Source organism: Triticum urartu, chromosome 5A (genome assembly GCF_056163025.1).
Source record: "Triticum urartu cultivar PI428250 chromosome 5A, HENAU_Tu73, whole genome shotgun sequence".
In the NCBI taxonomy this organism is placed as follows: Eukaryota; Viridiplantae; Streptophyta; class Magnoliopsida; order Poales; family Poaceae; genus Triticum; species Triticum urartu.
The window spans coordinates 537,608,632-537,624,983 of record NC_141877.1 but is presented as its reverse complement, the minus strand read 5'-3'; the positions used below and the strand labels follow the sequence as shown (position 1 = coordinate 537,624,983).

Here is a 16,352-nt window from a genome sequence, read left to right as displayed (position 1 = left end):
TGGCTTCCTCTGATTCTTCATCGACGGGTTCAGCTTTTGCTGTGACTGCTTCCACCACACCGCCAACATCTACACCGTCAGGTATATCTTCGTGGGTTCTGGACTCTGGAGATTCCTTTCATATGTCCTCTGATTCTTTAGCGTTGTCTTCTCTTCGCCCTCTTGATTCTCCTATTAATGTTCTTACTGCCGATGGCATATCTCTTCCTTTTGCTAGTCTTGGTATTCTTTCCACTCCATCCTTTTTTGTTCCGAGTGTTTCACATGTTCCTCGTCTTACCATGAATCTTTTTTCCGCTGCCCAACTTACTAATTCTGGTTGTCATGTCATTCTTGACACCGACTCTTGCTCCATTCAGGATCATCGCACCAAGGCTTTGGTTGGTGTTGGCCCCTGGCGCCATGAGTCAGAGGGCCTTTGGGAGGTTGACTAGCTTTGTGTTTCTTCCGCTGCCACCACTTCTGCCAGCTCTTATGCTCTAGCTGCCTCCTCGTCTGCATCCTTCCAGCAGTGGTATCATCGCCTTGGTCACATCTGTGGCTCTCGCTTGTCATCCTTAGTGCGTTAGGGTCTCTTGGGGTCTGTATCTGGAGATGTTTCTTTACATTGTAATGGTTGTAGACTTGGAAAACAGACCCAGTTACCTTATCCTACCAGTGAATCTGTATCTCGGTGTCCTTTTGACTTAGTTCATTCTAAAGTTTGGGTTCCGGCCCCTTTGATTCGAAAGATGGTCATCGCTACTATGTTTTTTTATTGATGATTTCTCTCGCTACACATGGCTCTACTTCATGAAATCTCGTAGCGAGGTTCTCTCTATATACAAATGTTTTGCTGCCATGGTTCACACCCAATTTGCCACACCTATTCGTACTTTTCGTGCTGACTCCGCTGTAGAGTTTATCTCCCAGCTGTTGCGTGGTTTTCTCGTGGAACAGGGTACTCTTGCCCAATTCTCTTGCCCTGGTGCTCATGCTCAGAATGGCGTTGCGGAACGTAAGCATCGTCATTTGCTTGAGATGGATCGTGCGCTGATGATTGCCGCTTCCCTTCCACCCCACTTTTGGGTTGAGGCTGTTTCTGCATCCACCTACCTCATCAACATTCAGCCATCGACTGCCCTGCAGGGTGGTATTCCTATGAAGTGTCTCACTGGTCATTCTCCTGACTACTCGGCCATTCGTATGTTTGGATGTGTATGCTATGTCCTTCTTGCCCCGCGAGAACACACCAAACTGACTGCTCAGTCGGTTGAGTGTGTTTTCCATGGGTACAGTGATGAGCACAAGGGCTATCGCTATTGGGATCCTGCTGGTCATCGCTTGCGCATCTCACGTGATGTGACCTTTGACGAGTCTCGCTCCTACTACCCACATCGTACGTCCTTCTTTCTCGAACTTCTCTATGGACGATATTTCTTTTCTTCTCCTTCCCGATACACCCTGCTATGTGCCTCGTGTATCCCCTCTTCCTCCTGCACCTCCCATTCATTCTCCTTCACCACCGACGCCATCTTCCCCATCTTCCTCCCCCACCTCTCCACCATCATCTCCAGTACATCGCCCTCTCTCACCGCTTCCTTTCCACTATACTCGCCGCCCTCGTACTGAGGATGCTTCTCCTAACGCGCCTTCCACCTCTGGTGCACCTCCCTTCATGCCTTCCCCGGTTCATAATCTCTGTGCTCGGCCTCGCCCCCTGCCTGATAGCTGTTCTTCCGATCAGTACGGCCTCTCTATTATTGCTGAGCCCCCTTCCTATCGGACTGCCATGACTCAGCCTGAATGGCAGCTTGCAATGGCCGAAGAGCTTGTTGCCCTTGAGCGCTCTGGCACATGGGATCTGGTGCACGTCCCTTCCGGTGTTCGTCCCATCACCTGCAAGTGGGTCTACAAGATTAAGACTCGCTCCGATGGTTCTCTTGAGCACTACAAAGTTCGTATTGTGGCCCGTGGTTTTCAGCATGAGCAGGGACGCGATTATGATGAGACATTCGCTCATGTGGCTCACATGACCACCGTTTGCACTCTCCTTGTTGTAGCTTCTGTTCGTCACTGGTCTATCTCTCAACTGGATGTCCAGAATGCTTTTCTCAATGGCGAGCTGCGTGAGGAGGTTTGCATGCAGCCACCACCCGGGTACTATGCTCCTGATGTTATGGTCTGCAGACTTCGTTGCTCCCTCTATGGTCTTAAACAGGCCCCCTCGTGCCTGGTTTGAGCGCTTTGCCTCTGTGTTGACTGCCGCTGGTTTCTTGCCCAGTGATCATGATCCCGTGTTATTTGTTCACACGTCTCCTTGCGGTCGGACTCTTCTCCTTCTCTATGTTGATGACATGATAATCACTGGTGACGACTCTGACTAAATTGCCTTTGTTAAGGCTCGCCTTTGCAACCAGCTTCTCATGACTGATCTTGGTCCACTTCGCTATTTTCTTGGGACTAAGATCTCCTCGACCTCTGATGGATTCTACATCACCCAAGAAAAATATATTTAGGATCTTTTCGCTCGCGCTGCTCTCGGTGATGAGCGCACTGTTGCGACTCCTATGGAGCTCAATGTTCATCTTTGTGCCTCTGATGGTGACCCTCTTCCTAATCCCACTCGCTATCGTCACCTCATTGGCAGCCTTGTCTATCTTGCTGCTACGCGTGAAATGTCAGGGAGGTCATTAGATACTTCCTCGAAATGGCCAGACGTGATTGGAAATGGAACTCGGGCAAAACTAGGATTTGGAAGCATGCAAGAAGATATATGAGCAATTTTGATATAATGCTCAAGCATCGAGGCCATCCGTTCCGATTTTCAAAACCACCACATCGGTGGTGAAAGATCAGTGGATAACTTTGCACTTCTCATCAAGACTACTTTTGCCACTTGGCCGTTGATGACTAGTAGCCATAGGAGCTAAGCAGAGATTCAGATGATATGGCCATCTATTCCAGTTTACGAAACTCTGCTAGGTTGGTAGTCAAAATTAGAATTCAAATACAAGGGAGACTTGTAGGATTGAATGAAAGGAGTATTAATGTTGTAATCCCGACTATTGTAAGTATCAGCTGTGGTGCAAGCGAGGATCGTATAGTGACCATATCAGTCATGAAGCAAACACAATAATATGCTACTAAAACAGCTTAGCGCCACATCAGATGCGTAGCACAAAGCGTATACTGCTAAACTGCAAAAAAATTACTACTAGGACACTGCACCTTCCCAACAGCATAGTCTCCAATGATTGCTGCCAAGAAGAGGACTCAAACTATCCCCTCAAATCTATCAAGACCGATCAGGTGCAGGAGAGACGAAGATACTTCTGCTTCCAATCCAAGCACCAGCTGTCCATAGATGATTCAGAGCTGGAACTTTGAGATAGAGAAAATTCCTAGATGAAACTACGGGATAACTGAATCATTTTCTTTCCATTTTAAGTGAAATGGGTCTGTCGCTTTGAGCCATTTTCCTCTAAAATCACTTTTGGATAACTCACACCAGCTTAGTTATCCAGCGGTACATCCCAAAAGCAAGCAAACAGTAGACCATCACCATCCATTGATTAAGAATCAATCAGAACGATCCACTGGTAAACAAGAGAACCAATAACTTCAAAGGCACAAACTCCCTAAAAAAACTCCAAAGTGCCACTCCAAAAAATCAGAAACGTCACATGACAGTGTTGAACACTGATCAATGTGATTCCACAGGTAAGTAGAGGAAAACTTAAGGAGGATTAACACGAAGCAAGATGATTGTTAGACTTGCACCATTTCCTTTCAAGCGTTTGACAGCAGATGCTGAGATCTAAGATTCCAACTGCCAACAAAATACAAGGTCCAAATGTACTAACATCATTGCCGACAATGGATAAAAATCCACAAAAAAATTAACAGAACCAAGAGCAACTGCTGACAGAAGATGGCCAGAGCACTGAATTTTAGTTACACCTCCAACAATTGATGCCAAACAAAAAGGGTCAAAAGTAGTGCAGATCACAAGATGGAATCGGATCAAGAACGAGAGCAAGACAATATAGAATCTTATCCATGAACTGATTAAAGATTAGATAGTGGACAAATCAGAACAAATATGTGAGATGATAGACAAATGAGAACAATCATGCATGGGAGATGATGTTCAGACTTCAAACAAATGGCTCCACTAAAAAATGCAGAGATTTCGCATGAAAGGACAGAGCACTATGTGCGAACTAGCGGAACGTCTTGCCTTGCTCAGGCTGACGGCTTCGTGTTACATAGATGGGGCGCACCTCCCATAACAGCGCATACATGCGGTTTGGATTACAATCTTGGAGATCAAGAAAGGAGATAGAGATAAGAGGTTACATGAGATAAACATAAGACTCTAACAACCGAACTATCTCAACTATCTCCTATGAGATGCACTGGTCACATAACATGACATGTTGCATGTTTAACACCCTCCCTTAATCATAACTTTATTAAGTTGAGATTATACTTGAAGTTTTCAAAGCTCTTGATAGGCAATGCCTTTGTGAACTGATCTGCAATTTCATCACGGGAATGCACAAAACGAATGTCAAGTTGCTTCTGAGCAACACTTTCTCTGACAAAATGAAAATTTATCTCAATGTGTTTAGTCCTGGCATGAAACACTGGATTAGCTAAGATATAAGTAGCACCAAGGTTATCACACCATAGACAAGGAGCTTGTTTACTGTTTATACCAAGTTCCTTTAACATGGACTGAACCCATATGATTTCAGCTGTGGCATTTGCCAGAGCCTTGTATTCTGCCTCGGTACTGGATATAGAGACTGTGGCTTGTTTGCGAGCACACTATGATATCAAGTTGGATCCAAATAAAATAGCAAAACCACCGGCCTGCCCAATCAGAATCAGAGAAGGCACTCACAAGTGTAGAAGATGATTTGTTGAAATTAAGATCCATTCTTAATGTGTTTTTGACATATTGAACTATCCTTTTTGCATGAGTTAAATGGACAGTTGTAGGTGCATGAAGGAACTGCCAAACTTTGTTGAGAGCAAAAGAAATATCAGGCCTGGTAAGAGTGAGGTATTAAAGAGCTCCTACTAGGCTCCTGCATTTTGTGTTGTTCTCTTGAGTCAAGAGAGTTCCTTGCGTGAGAGATAATTTTTCTGAGCTTGATAGTGGAGTAGGTGTAGGTTTACGGCCTTGCAAACCAGCTTTTCTTACCAAGTCAACCGCATACTTTTCTTGAGAGAGATGAAGTCCATCCTTATGCTTCTTTACTTCAATCCCAAGAAAATAATGCAAGTCTCCAAGATCCTTCAAGGCAAAATCTGCACTCAAATCTTTCAACAGTCCAGTGATGGATTCTTCAGATGAGCTTGTTACAATAATGTCATCAATGTATATGAGGACAAATATGCATGTATTGGACTTGTTGTAGATGAACAGAGAGGTGTCAGACTTTGAAGGAACAAAACGAAGTTTTGCATTTTGTGGCAGAGATGGGAATACCATGCTCTTGGTGCCTGTTTCAAGCCATAGAGTGCTTTGTCCAATTTGCAGACATAAGAGGGTGCACTTTTACTTATAATCCCAGGAGGTTGTTTCATATATACCTCCTCTTCCAGAACACCATGAAGAAACACGTTATGTACATGAAGTTGCCTGAGACTCCATCCCCTGGAAACAGCAACAGACAAAACAAGACGGATAGTGGCAGCTTTAACAACCGGACTAAACGTGTCCTCATAGTCTATGCCATACCGTTGTTTAAAACCCTTTGCAACGAGCCAAGCTTTATAGCGATCAATGGTTCCATTAGATTTCCTTTTGTTTCTGAATACCCACTTGCAATTAATTAAATATTTACCTTGCTGTGGGGGAACTAAATGTCAGGTTTTATTTTTCTTGAGTGCCATGTATTCTTCGTTCATGGCATTCTTCCACTTTTCATCACCAAGTGCTTCCTCAAGCGTATGTGGTTCACGGGGTTCACCGGGCGAACAAACCATACCATATTTGGTTATGTGTTTATAATTAACAGGATGTATTACCCCATGTTGTAGTTGTGTACGTCGTGTCGGTGCAGCAGCAGGATCACCAGCCATAGAGAATCCCGGGGCAGAAGCTCCTGTAGCAGAATCTGCTCCCGGCGGATCTTCTGTGACAATTTGGTCATGTGCAGCTTCTCTAGTCGGCGTAGAGGATCCCGGGGCTTCATCATTGGCTGCTGATGGCGCATCCACCTTGAAGCGGACGCCGGTCGGGCGCGTGGACACGCGTGTGTGCGTGCTGGAGTCCGCGCAGGATCCCGCGTCAGGCCTGGGCCCCGCGCCAGGTGGGCGAACCGAGTCGTGCCGCTTGTACACGAGCGGCTGGTCACGGAACCGCGCGCCGTCCTGACGAGCCGCGTGCTGCCGCATGCCGGACGCGGATTGGCGTGGAGGAGGACTCGGGCCGCCGCCATTGAGGGACGACGCATGTCGCGCACTGGGCTGGAGACAGCGACGCGGACGGCGGACGATGTCGCTGGCGCGTCTGCCATGCCTGCCGGTGCTGATCCCAAGGATGATCGACTGGGCACCTGTTGCGGGGCCGATCCCGAGGAGGATTTGCCTCCCAGACCAGGACACATGGAATATGGGTCTGCCGGCGCATTTTTTCACTGATTTCTACATCGTTTTCGTTGTTTTCTCCTGTAGGATCATCAGAAAACTCATGCACACCTTTAGTAGCAGAATTAGTCAACATTTGATCATCATAATTAGGACCCCCTTGATCAATACTGTTGAGATGTGTGGGTAGAAGAAGAATTTCTTCTTGAAGGCGAGCGCCGACGTTTGGATGTAGAGTGGCAAACGGAAACTTTGTTTCATCAAAGACAACGTCACGAGATATATAAATGCAACCAGTGGATATATCTAAGCATTTGACACCTTTGTGTTGAGGGCTATACCTTAGAAAGACACACTGCTTGGAGCGTAGCATGAGTTTGTCTTTGTTGTATGGGCGAAGATTGGGCCAACAAGCACACCCAAAAACACGAAGAGATTTGTAGTATGGTTTTGTGTGAAGAAGTCTTTCTACCGGAGTTTCGTTGTTGATGACTCGACTAGGGAGCATATTGATGATATGAACAACGGTGAGAAAAGCCTCATCCCAAAACTTGAGAGGCATGGAGGCCCCTGCCAAGAGGGCTAGCCCAACTTCAACTATGTGTCTGTCCTTTCGTTCAACAGAACCACTCTGTTGATGAGCATGAGGGTATGAAACGTGGTGTGATATGCCAAGTGTTTGAAAGAGGGAGTTGAGTTTTTCATACCCCCCCCCCCCAGTCCGATTGCACTGCAATAATTTTTCTAGCAAATTTTCGTTCAACCAAGGCTTGGAAGTTTTGAAAAACTTGAAAGACATCGGATCTCTTTTTGAGAACGTAAATCCATACAAATTTTCTACAGTCATCTATGAAGCTGACATAATACTCGTGTCTACCAACAGAAGTAGGGGCAGGACCCCACACATCAGAAAGAAATAATTTAAGTGATTTGGTAGGAACACTAGTAGATAATGGGTATGGTAATCAGGAATCACAAATAGTTTCGACATTTTGCTCACCAACAAATGAGAGTTTATTTTTCCTAAGTAATCTTTCAACTAAAGAAAAAGCAGCATGCCCTAATCGATCGTGCCACCGTGTTGATGAGACTTTGACAACACCATTGGCTTGTTTATTGAGTCTCCTAAGCTCCGGAATCAATGGGTAAAGCCCTCGAACACATCTACCTCGATAGAGAACCTTCTTCGTTGCCTGGTCCTTCATAAAAAAGAAGTATGGATGAAATTCGAGTAAAACATGATTAGCAAGGGCAATTCTATGGACAGAGAGAAGACTTTTAGCGGCACTAGGGACATGCAAGATTTTCTTAAGATGAATTGGATGATGAGGGGTATGAAAAATAGAATGACCAATGTGACAAATCTGCATACCTTCTCCACTTGCCATGTGGATGTGATCTTTTTCACGGTACTTCTCCTTCATCGTGACCTTCTCAAGCTCATTGGTTATGTGATTACTGGCACCACTATCAACATACCAATTTGTGTCGACGTCGTAGGATCCATCAGCCGCGGCGACCACCTTTTCTTCATCTTGGGAGTCATCATCATCTTTATCATAACGATACCAGCAGTCCTTCACGGTGTGCCCTAGCTTACCACAAATTTGGCAGCGGGGCGTCTCTGAGCGGGCCCGATTTGGGCCACCACCACGGCGACCGCAGGATGCACCAGAGCGGCCGTTGGAGTTGTCGCCGCCACTGTTGCCGCCACCACCGCCTCCAGACCACCCCTTGTTGTGGGAAGAGCCACGGCCACGTGAGCCACCACCACGGCCGCGGACCGTGGCGTTGGCGGAGGAGCGGAAACCGCCGCCCGAGTGGTTGAACTGAGCCATGCGTTGATCGAAGTTGCTGAGCATGGCGTAGAGCTCGTCGAGGGAGACCGGCGTGACGCAGGCGTCGAGGGTGGAGACGAGGGGCTGGTAGTCGACGTCGAGCCCGTGGATGATGTAGGAGACGAGCTCGTCGTCTTAGATAGCCTTCCTCGCAGCCGCAAGCTCATCGGCGAGGCCGCGGAGAGAGGCGAAGTAGGCGGCGACCATTTGGTTGCCCTTCTGGGCATTGATGAGCGCCGTCCTGATATTGTTCACACGGCTCATGGACTGTGACGAGAACATACCTGCCAACGTGGTCCAGAGCGCGAGCGACGTGGTGACCGTGGTCACCGTGATGAGCGCACCTCCTTGGAGAGGGTGCTGAGCAAGTAGCCCAACACCTGCTGGTCCTCCCTGACCTAGATCGGGTGGAGAGGGTTGGGCGCTGAGCTTTCTTTGCCATCCTTGTCCTTGGTGACCTGAAGCCTGGCCGGCTCCGGCGTGGTGCCGTCGACGTAGCCGAAGACACCAGCGCCACGCATATGGGGAGTGACCTGCGTGCGCCACAACACGTAGTTCGTGCGTGTTAGCTTTCGGTGACCTACCCATTGAGGGTAGGTTGGAAGGCGCCAGAGGAGGAGGAGGAAGACATGGCTGGGCTCGGGTAGATGGGATCTCAGTAGATGGGAAGAGATGGGGCTCTGATTTCCATGTGCGAACTAGCGGAACGTCTTGCCTTGCTCAGGCCGACTGCTTCATGTTAAATAGATGGGACACACCTCCCATAACAGCGCATACATGCGGTTTGGATTACAATCTTGGAGATCAAGAAAGGAAATAGAGATAAGAAGTTACATGAGATTAACATAAGCCTCTAACAATCGAACTATTAAAACTATCTCCTATGAGATGCGCCGGTCACATAACGTGACATGTTGCATGTTTAACACACTATTCCAGCCAAAAAAGGTTAACAGAGAAACATATCAAAGGGCTCGACTTAAAACAAGGAGGACAAATCTTATGCCATTTCCTTTCAACAGTTTCAGCACCATATGTCGAGATCTATTAGGAATTTTTTTTAATGACCCTGGAATGACAGTGGGCACGTTCGACAGAGACAGAACATGATCAAAGATCATCGGCCATTTTATTCACAGAGAATATTATGTTTCTATACCTTGCTAAAAGTTCTGTGACCAAGGTATCACAGGTGTAGATCGTTCATGCTCAGTCACATTTCAGCGTTCTTGCGCCATCGAGTTCATGGGAGCAACGTCACTGTTCCACTCCCTTTATACACCACTAGATGACTCGTAGCGCCAACGGCGCAAAGGGCGAGAGTGAGGCATGTACTGAGACAACATACATAAATAGTGATGATAACATAGTGTTCTAAGAAGCTTACGATCGATTATTTACAATGTTATTACCAAGAAAAATAGATTGGCAGATACATTATATAGGCGATTGTGGTTATGAAGTGATGAACAATAGATCGTGTTCGCCAGAACCGCCGCCTGTTGCGGCTGAGAAACTAATAAACTGGGTACAAAAGATGGTGGTAAGAAGCCCATGTTCTCCCAGATCGAGTATATCCTGGTCCTAAATGGTGTATCCAAGCTTCTCCATGTCATGCTTAAGTACTAATCACTTGTATACTGTGACATGGACCACTGATATCTGAAATATATATGAAAAGATCCATCAGGGCCCAGGAAAAATATGCCCTCGTAAAAGTAAAAGAATGTCCCTGCTATTTAAAAGAAGATCTGCACTAATAGAAGGAGGCCGAGGAGAAGCAGAATAAGCAAAGTAAACGCCCGAAAAATAAGAACACAACATCTTCAACATTACGTAGCTACTCATTCAGAAAATCAGAAGCACCTAAACTAACAACTGAAAAAGTGTCCTGAAATAGAATCACACCACGAGATGGTGCCTGACATGACCTGCAACACATAAGAAAATAAGCATCCAGGGAAGATAGGCAGGCAGGCCAAGCAACTAAATTAGAATGCATACACCCATTTCTTCCACAGAGCGATGCCTGTAATACCTATATTTTTTTTTCAATACCAAATGTGAGAACGCAGGGTTATTTTTTCATTAACAAATGTGAGAATGCAGGGCGGAGAAGGATGAGGAGGCGGCGACGGAAGCTCTATTACCTCACACATCCATTCGAAGTAATCACCTGGAGATGAAAGAGCATATTAGGATCTAGGAATTAACATAATCTACATTGCTTTGTTCATACACACTCAATTCTGAAAAAAGGAAAACATCAGCTTCAGCAGCAAACAAATAGAATCTGAAAATTGTGTATATATACTGAGAAAAGAAAAATAGGAATGCAAACTGTCCTATTACTCCCACTTACTCCCACATGAGAAGAGCCAAAACTATTTTCAAGCAGTATTATAAGCTAGCTTTAGATTTTATTCCATAGTAATCAGAACAGTTTTGCAAGGTAGCTCTAGATTTTATAAAATTCAAATAAGAAGCACATGCACACATGATTGTACAACTGATGCATCACCCTCTTCCTGGAATAGCCCACGGCTGATACATATAGATGAAAATTCCATCCAAACATGCTAGTGTTTTTAGGCCATTAAATGGAGGGTGATGCATATTCTGTGTGTGAAGTCCCTATTGACTCACACAACAAACATTGGTGTTTTACCAGGCCCACTATTTTAAAATTTCAGTAAACAGAACCAACAACCCAATATTAATAGAGGGATTTTCTCCTAAGCATACAGACTGCTAATTATGTTTGCTGCCCCACCTGAACTACCAAACCTTGAATCCTGCAACCTGAATGATCAGAACCTCCAACCTAAAAACAGTGGAATGATTGCTATTTCTGGTAAAGTAGATAATCAAATTAAGAGTAAATTCCGGTTTTTACCCCCTATTTTGACAATTTTGACACTAATTACCCCATTTAGCAGGATTTCATCCATTTTACCCCATTTAGTATTAGTGTTGCCACAATTTACCCTGTTTAATATTTTGTGAGCATTCTAACCGGCAGGTCCAATTGTGTTGTGCCAATTTACCCTGTCTAATATTTTTTTGGAGTTGATGGTATTCTCCTAATATTTATAAAATAGATCATTCTTTATTATTTGCAACAGATCATGGAAATAAAATGCGAAAAAATTGAGTTATGACAACTATTTTTGCCTATTTGTTCCCTGGGTCATGATGTCAATTCATCTCCTGATTCATGGATCATGCTGTTAAATTATCTCTCGTTTGTCAAACAGATCGTATTTATGATTCACACTACTGTCAAAACTGATTAATATAGGCTACAGACCGCTCTGGATTCACATATTCAAAACAGGATTGAATAATGCTTCCCATTTATAGATAGCACTAGGATCTTACAGTACAGCCGAATAATACCACATATATAGATAGCTTCACTAGTTCACAACTACACAAGCTACAGAATACACCAAACAGTGGCAGTGGCAATGACAAGCTACACAAGCAGCGGCACAAACACCTTGTCAGTCTTCACCTTTCTTAGCTCCTACACGCTGTAGAAGGGTGACATGTATACACATGATCTTCAATAAGCATCTTAATTCTGTCCGAATGAAACGCCTCGCCGGCTAGTGCATGAGTCGGGAAAATTTCAGATACACAAATTGCTATGATAGAGATGGTCAAAATCTTGTGGAATGGGGTACGACTGAGAGGGCTTGTTTGTTCACCAACCTCACTAGCTTGTTGGACCAGCCATCGCCATAGCCCTGCCATCAACTGAGCACAACCTCATGGGCGGAGCTACACTTGAAAAGCTGGGCGGGCCAAACTGAAGGGAAATCTAACTAGTTTACTTTGATAACCCATTTTCATCTCATATCCTAGGGAATTACCACTGAGCTGGGCGGGCCATGTCACAGTTTTGCTTGGCCATAGCTCCACGAGTGCTCATGGGATCCCTGTTATGTCGCCAAAGTAGTAAGAAGAACTGGGCACAGCCTCATGGGATCATGTACATGGACGCGCCTATGCCAGCGTCGGTGAGCTTGACAGAGCCATCGGATTCCACGGGGTATGCCGCGGCCATACAACCCTCTGCTCGAGGAGGTATGAAATCGCATGGCCGGCTGCTCAGCACTCGTCGCCGCCGCCACCGTCATCGTCACCACTGCCAGACAATCCCAGACCCTAGGTTCGAGCGAGCCTGACATGTGTGTGGGTTGGAAGCCTGGACGTGCGATGCAATCGATAGGGGGTAGGCAACGCAAGCGAGAACAGACTAGAGGCAAGCGTGGCTCACGGCCGACTCAGGCATTGTGCGTTGGATGCGACTCGAGCGATCTCCATCGGGCTGGTCCCGGTCCCGGTCAAGAAGAAGCTGGGAGGACCAATCCAGCAGGAAGAAAGTAGGCAGGAAAAAACCGTCGATGTGGCATGCTAGCTGGACCTGACAATTGGGACCTGTCGGTCAAAACGCTCACAAAATTTTAAACAGGGTAAATTGTGGCAGAACTTTTGTTAAATTGGGTAAAATAGATGAAATCTCGCTAAATGGGGTAATTAGTGTCAAAAATGTCAAAATAGTAAAAACCGGAATTTACTCTCAAATTAACCACTACAGAAAAATTAAGAACAACCAACCTGAACTATTGCATGAAAGATAAAGCAGTCTCTATTCTTTATTCTTTGTGAGTTGAGTGACCCCTTCCAGAGGAAATGGCCAAGTTGTCCATAAAATGGGGCACTCAAAAGTGCAGACTTCCCTCTTAAATGTTGCAACAGTATAGCTGACGACATTCAACAATGATTAAAATAATTTATGATTCTGTGTACATAAAGCAGTACCTACAAAATCCTTGTCTAGAGGCAAAAGAAATATTTTAGCGCTAGAAGCAGGAAAGAGAGCTACAAAAAGCACACAGTTTTGACAATTTCAGCTACCAATTTTTAGAAAAAGAAATCAATGGAACGTTTTATTGTGGATTGGCTAATTATCTCCTTTTCAGCAATTTTACCTACAAATTTTTAGCAAAACAGATAAACTCCACAATATGAAGTAGGAGCAAGACGCGGCTAAACGATTCTGGAACCTCACCTTACAAATTGATGGAACCGACGCCTCACGACCCATCAAAGCACCAGGACATGCAAAGAAAAAAATAATGCTTCAGCCCACAAGCAATTAAGGAACACGACAAGAAAGGTCAAGGCTAGACATTCATCTTGCTGCACGAAGAGGCCAACTGAGGACCGTCTTGGCAAATGCATCGGCCCATTTCCTCATAACTGTAGTCCGAACGAATACCAGAGAATCCAATATCACTCCCACAGTCCTGACCTGGGGAAAACCCACCAATAAATCATTCATTCAACCATGATACAGGGAAGTATGTTTACATGAAACCATCCAATCACGTTCTTATTTGCTCAGCTGCATGTTCAAACTGATTCCACACAATCTGAGGAAGCCTTGCAACAAACCAATGCTACAATGGAAAATGAACCGCCGCTTGTTTCTTCTGCATCTTCCATGGCTGACAAAAATATGATAGGTTCATCTTGGCTTCGCCTTTCCGCCGAGGACACCGGCGCCATGGACAATCACTTCTCAGCACGGCCACCTGTTGCGGCTGCTGCTCGTGTTCGCCAGAACCGACGCCTATTGCGGCTGGGAAACAACTCACCCACGTATATTGCTTCCCACAATCCTTGCAAATCGGAGGAACACAAACAACACAGGAGGACATGGGGAGAGCAGGAGAATGAGCAAGAGGGGATCTGGAGATAGGAGGATAAACCAACCACAACCATGGGGCTCGTAAGCTAGACTCGGCGTGGACTTCGTGTGAGGGCCGCCCCATTCGCCAGCCGAGCACCGATGCCGAGGTCGCAGATGAAAGCCCCACCCTCCCATACTCCTTGCGCCCCACGTCGGTCTCTTCTCCGACGCCTAGAGCTCGGGCCTCGCTGCTCCATCGTAGCAGGCTGGCCTCAATGCCCCCCCACCGGCCGGCCTCCCAGCCCTCCCCTGCTCCTCCACCCCAGCGAGAAGAGCCCGCCTCCCCAACCATTGGTCGTGGGTGGAGAAGGGGCTGTGGGGTGAGCCTCTCCTCGGCGTCGGACAGAGATAGTGGAGACGGGGGCGGCGGCAGACGAGAGAGGAGGCGGCGGCGGCAGGAGAGGAGGTGGGGGTCGCAGGTTAGTTCACGCGCATCTACCTTTTGTGCTCTCTCTCGCTTCTCTGCTCGCCGGGACGCAAGGGGCCACACTACTGGGCCCAGGCGTCATCGAGAGAGGCTAGGCAGGAAGTGAGGTAAAAACGAACGAGATTTGCAAAGGGTGGACGCGTGGATGGTCTGAGAATGGCTGGGTTCCTATCGTCATTTATATGTTCAATGCACCATGACCGATGACGGCCCTTGGTTCTGCTGGCACGGCACCGAACAGCAACAGGCAAACCGGGTAGTCACAGAGAACCCTGGCCAAAAGTTTGTAGGCAGAAAACATCGGAGCACATGCGTGCCTCAAGATCAAACAAATTCAGAATGAGCAACACCAAAAAGACGAGAGTCATGTGCATGGACTAGTCCAAATCACTGCTGCCAGGGATGTAGAAGATGTTGGCTTTCCTCCCTAAAATCTCAGTGAGCGATATTAGATAAGTAGTAGTAGTATAAAGAAGTAATATAGTTGCGTATTTTCACAGCATCACAATCCCCAACTATTGATGCTAGACCATGTTAGAATTCGTCCCCAGAATGAATCACATCAAATCAAGACGAAAACGCACACACAAAAACTTTTGGCAAAGGCACGTATCGTGCCTCTCTTCTTTTTATTCTTTTCTCTTTTTTTCTCACGGTGTTACAATCTCGTACAGCCTCCCGTGTATATATACACACACATGAAGCTGCCCACCTAAGGTACTATGTCTCACACGGACCGACTCAGACATCAACTCCTAATCCTAGTACAACTCCTACCAACACACCTAGACACAAGTCCTAGCCAGACTCAGCTTGGTAATTTCCCAGTCTAATTACACGGCCACGTTGATCGCCTTGTAGCCAACACAACACACACCGAATACATGCATGTATACTACGTGTGCTATTGAGACACGAACTACCAATACTTTTTGTGATCACATTCTTTACTACCTCAAGATTATTTCTAACAGACCAAAGGGAGGAATCAGGCTGATGTCCCCATAAAATCCAGCAAGACAGCCACACGAAGACATACGATCCAAACTTTCAGATGACCAGATGTCACATCATGAGAAATAAATAGATGCAAGACCAGATGTTACACACGATCCAAACTCCAAAGCCTTCGTGATCGGGTGATGCTGCCTCTTGCCGACATCCGGCACCATCGGAGAGAGGGTGGGACTGGAAGAAGTCCTGGAGATGGTCGCGGCTGTGCCTCCGCTCTTTCCAGGCCACAGGCCACACCATCTTGGTGCCTTCCCATCGTTTTTTCCAAGCCGGTCGATGCCTCTACCGTCACCAACAGCAGGATACAACCGGGGAGGGTGGGCGGATGTAGGGACGGGTGCAGTAGAGCTCCTGCCTTGCATGTAAAAAAAAAGGTGCATGGGAGTAGGGATGAAAATCGAGCAGAAATGAACGGAAGTAGGTGCTACCACTAGGGATGAAAACGGCGCGGAAACGGACTGAACTGGATGTTATCATATTTGTTTTCATATTTTTTTTGTAGAAGCAGAAACGGATACAAAAGCCACGGAAACAAATACAGAACCAGATACTACAGGAAACAAACACGGAGCGTATACAGAACGGACACGAAAACAAAATATGTGTTGACCGAAACTTAAAACCCCTTTGAATCATAGAGAAATACAGACCAAAAACAAACAGATTAATGGGATTGTTAATATGGCTACAAAATAATATGGTTGTGTTGTTAACATAGGGTAGT

The 16,352-nt window shown here is 46.1% G+C and overlaps 1 pseudogene; it reads right to left on the bottom strand.

Moving 5' to 3' along the window:
- Window positions 1–8,005: 8,005 nt before the first annotated feature.
- On the bottom strand, window positions 8,006–9,054 carry LOC147972608 (uncharacterized; annotated as a pseudogene).
- Between the last annotated feature and the right edge of the window lie 7,298 nt (window positions 9,055–16,352).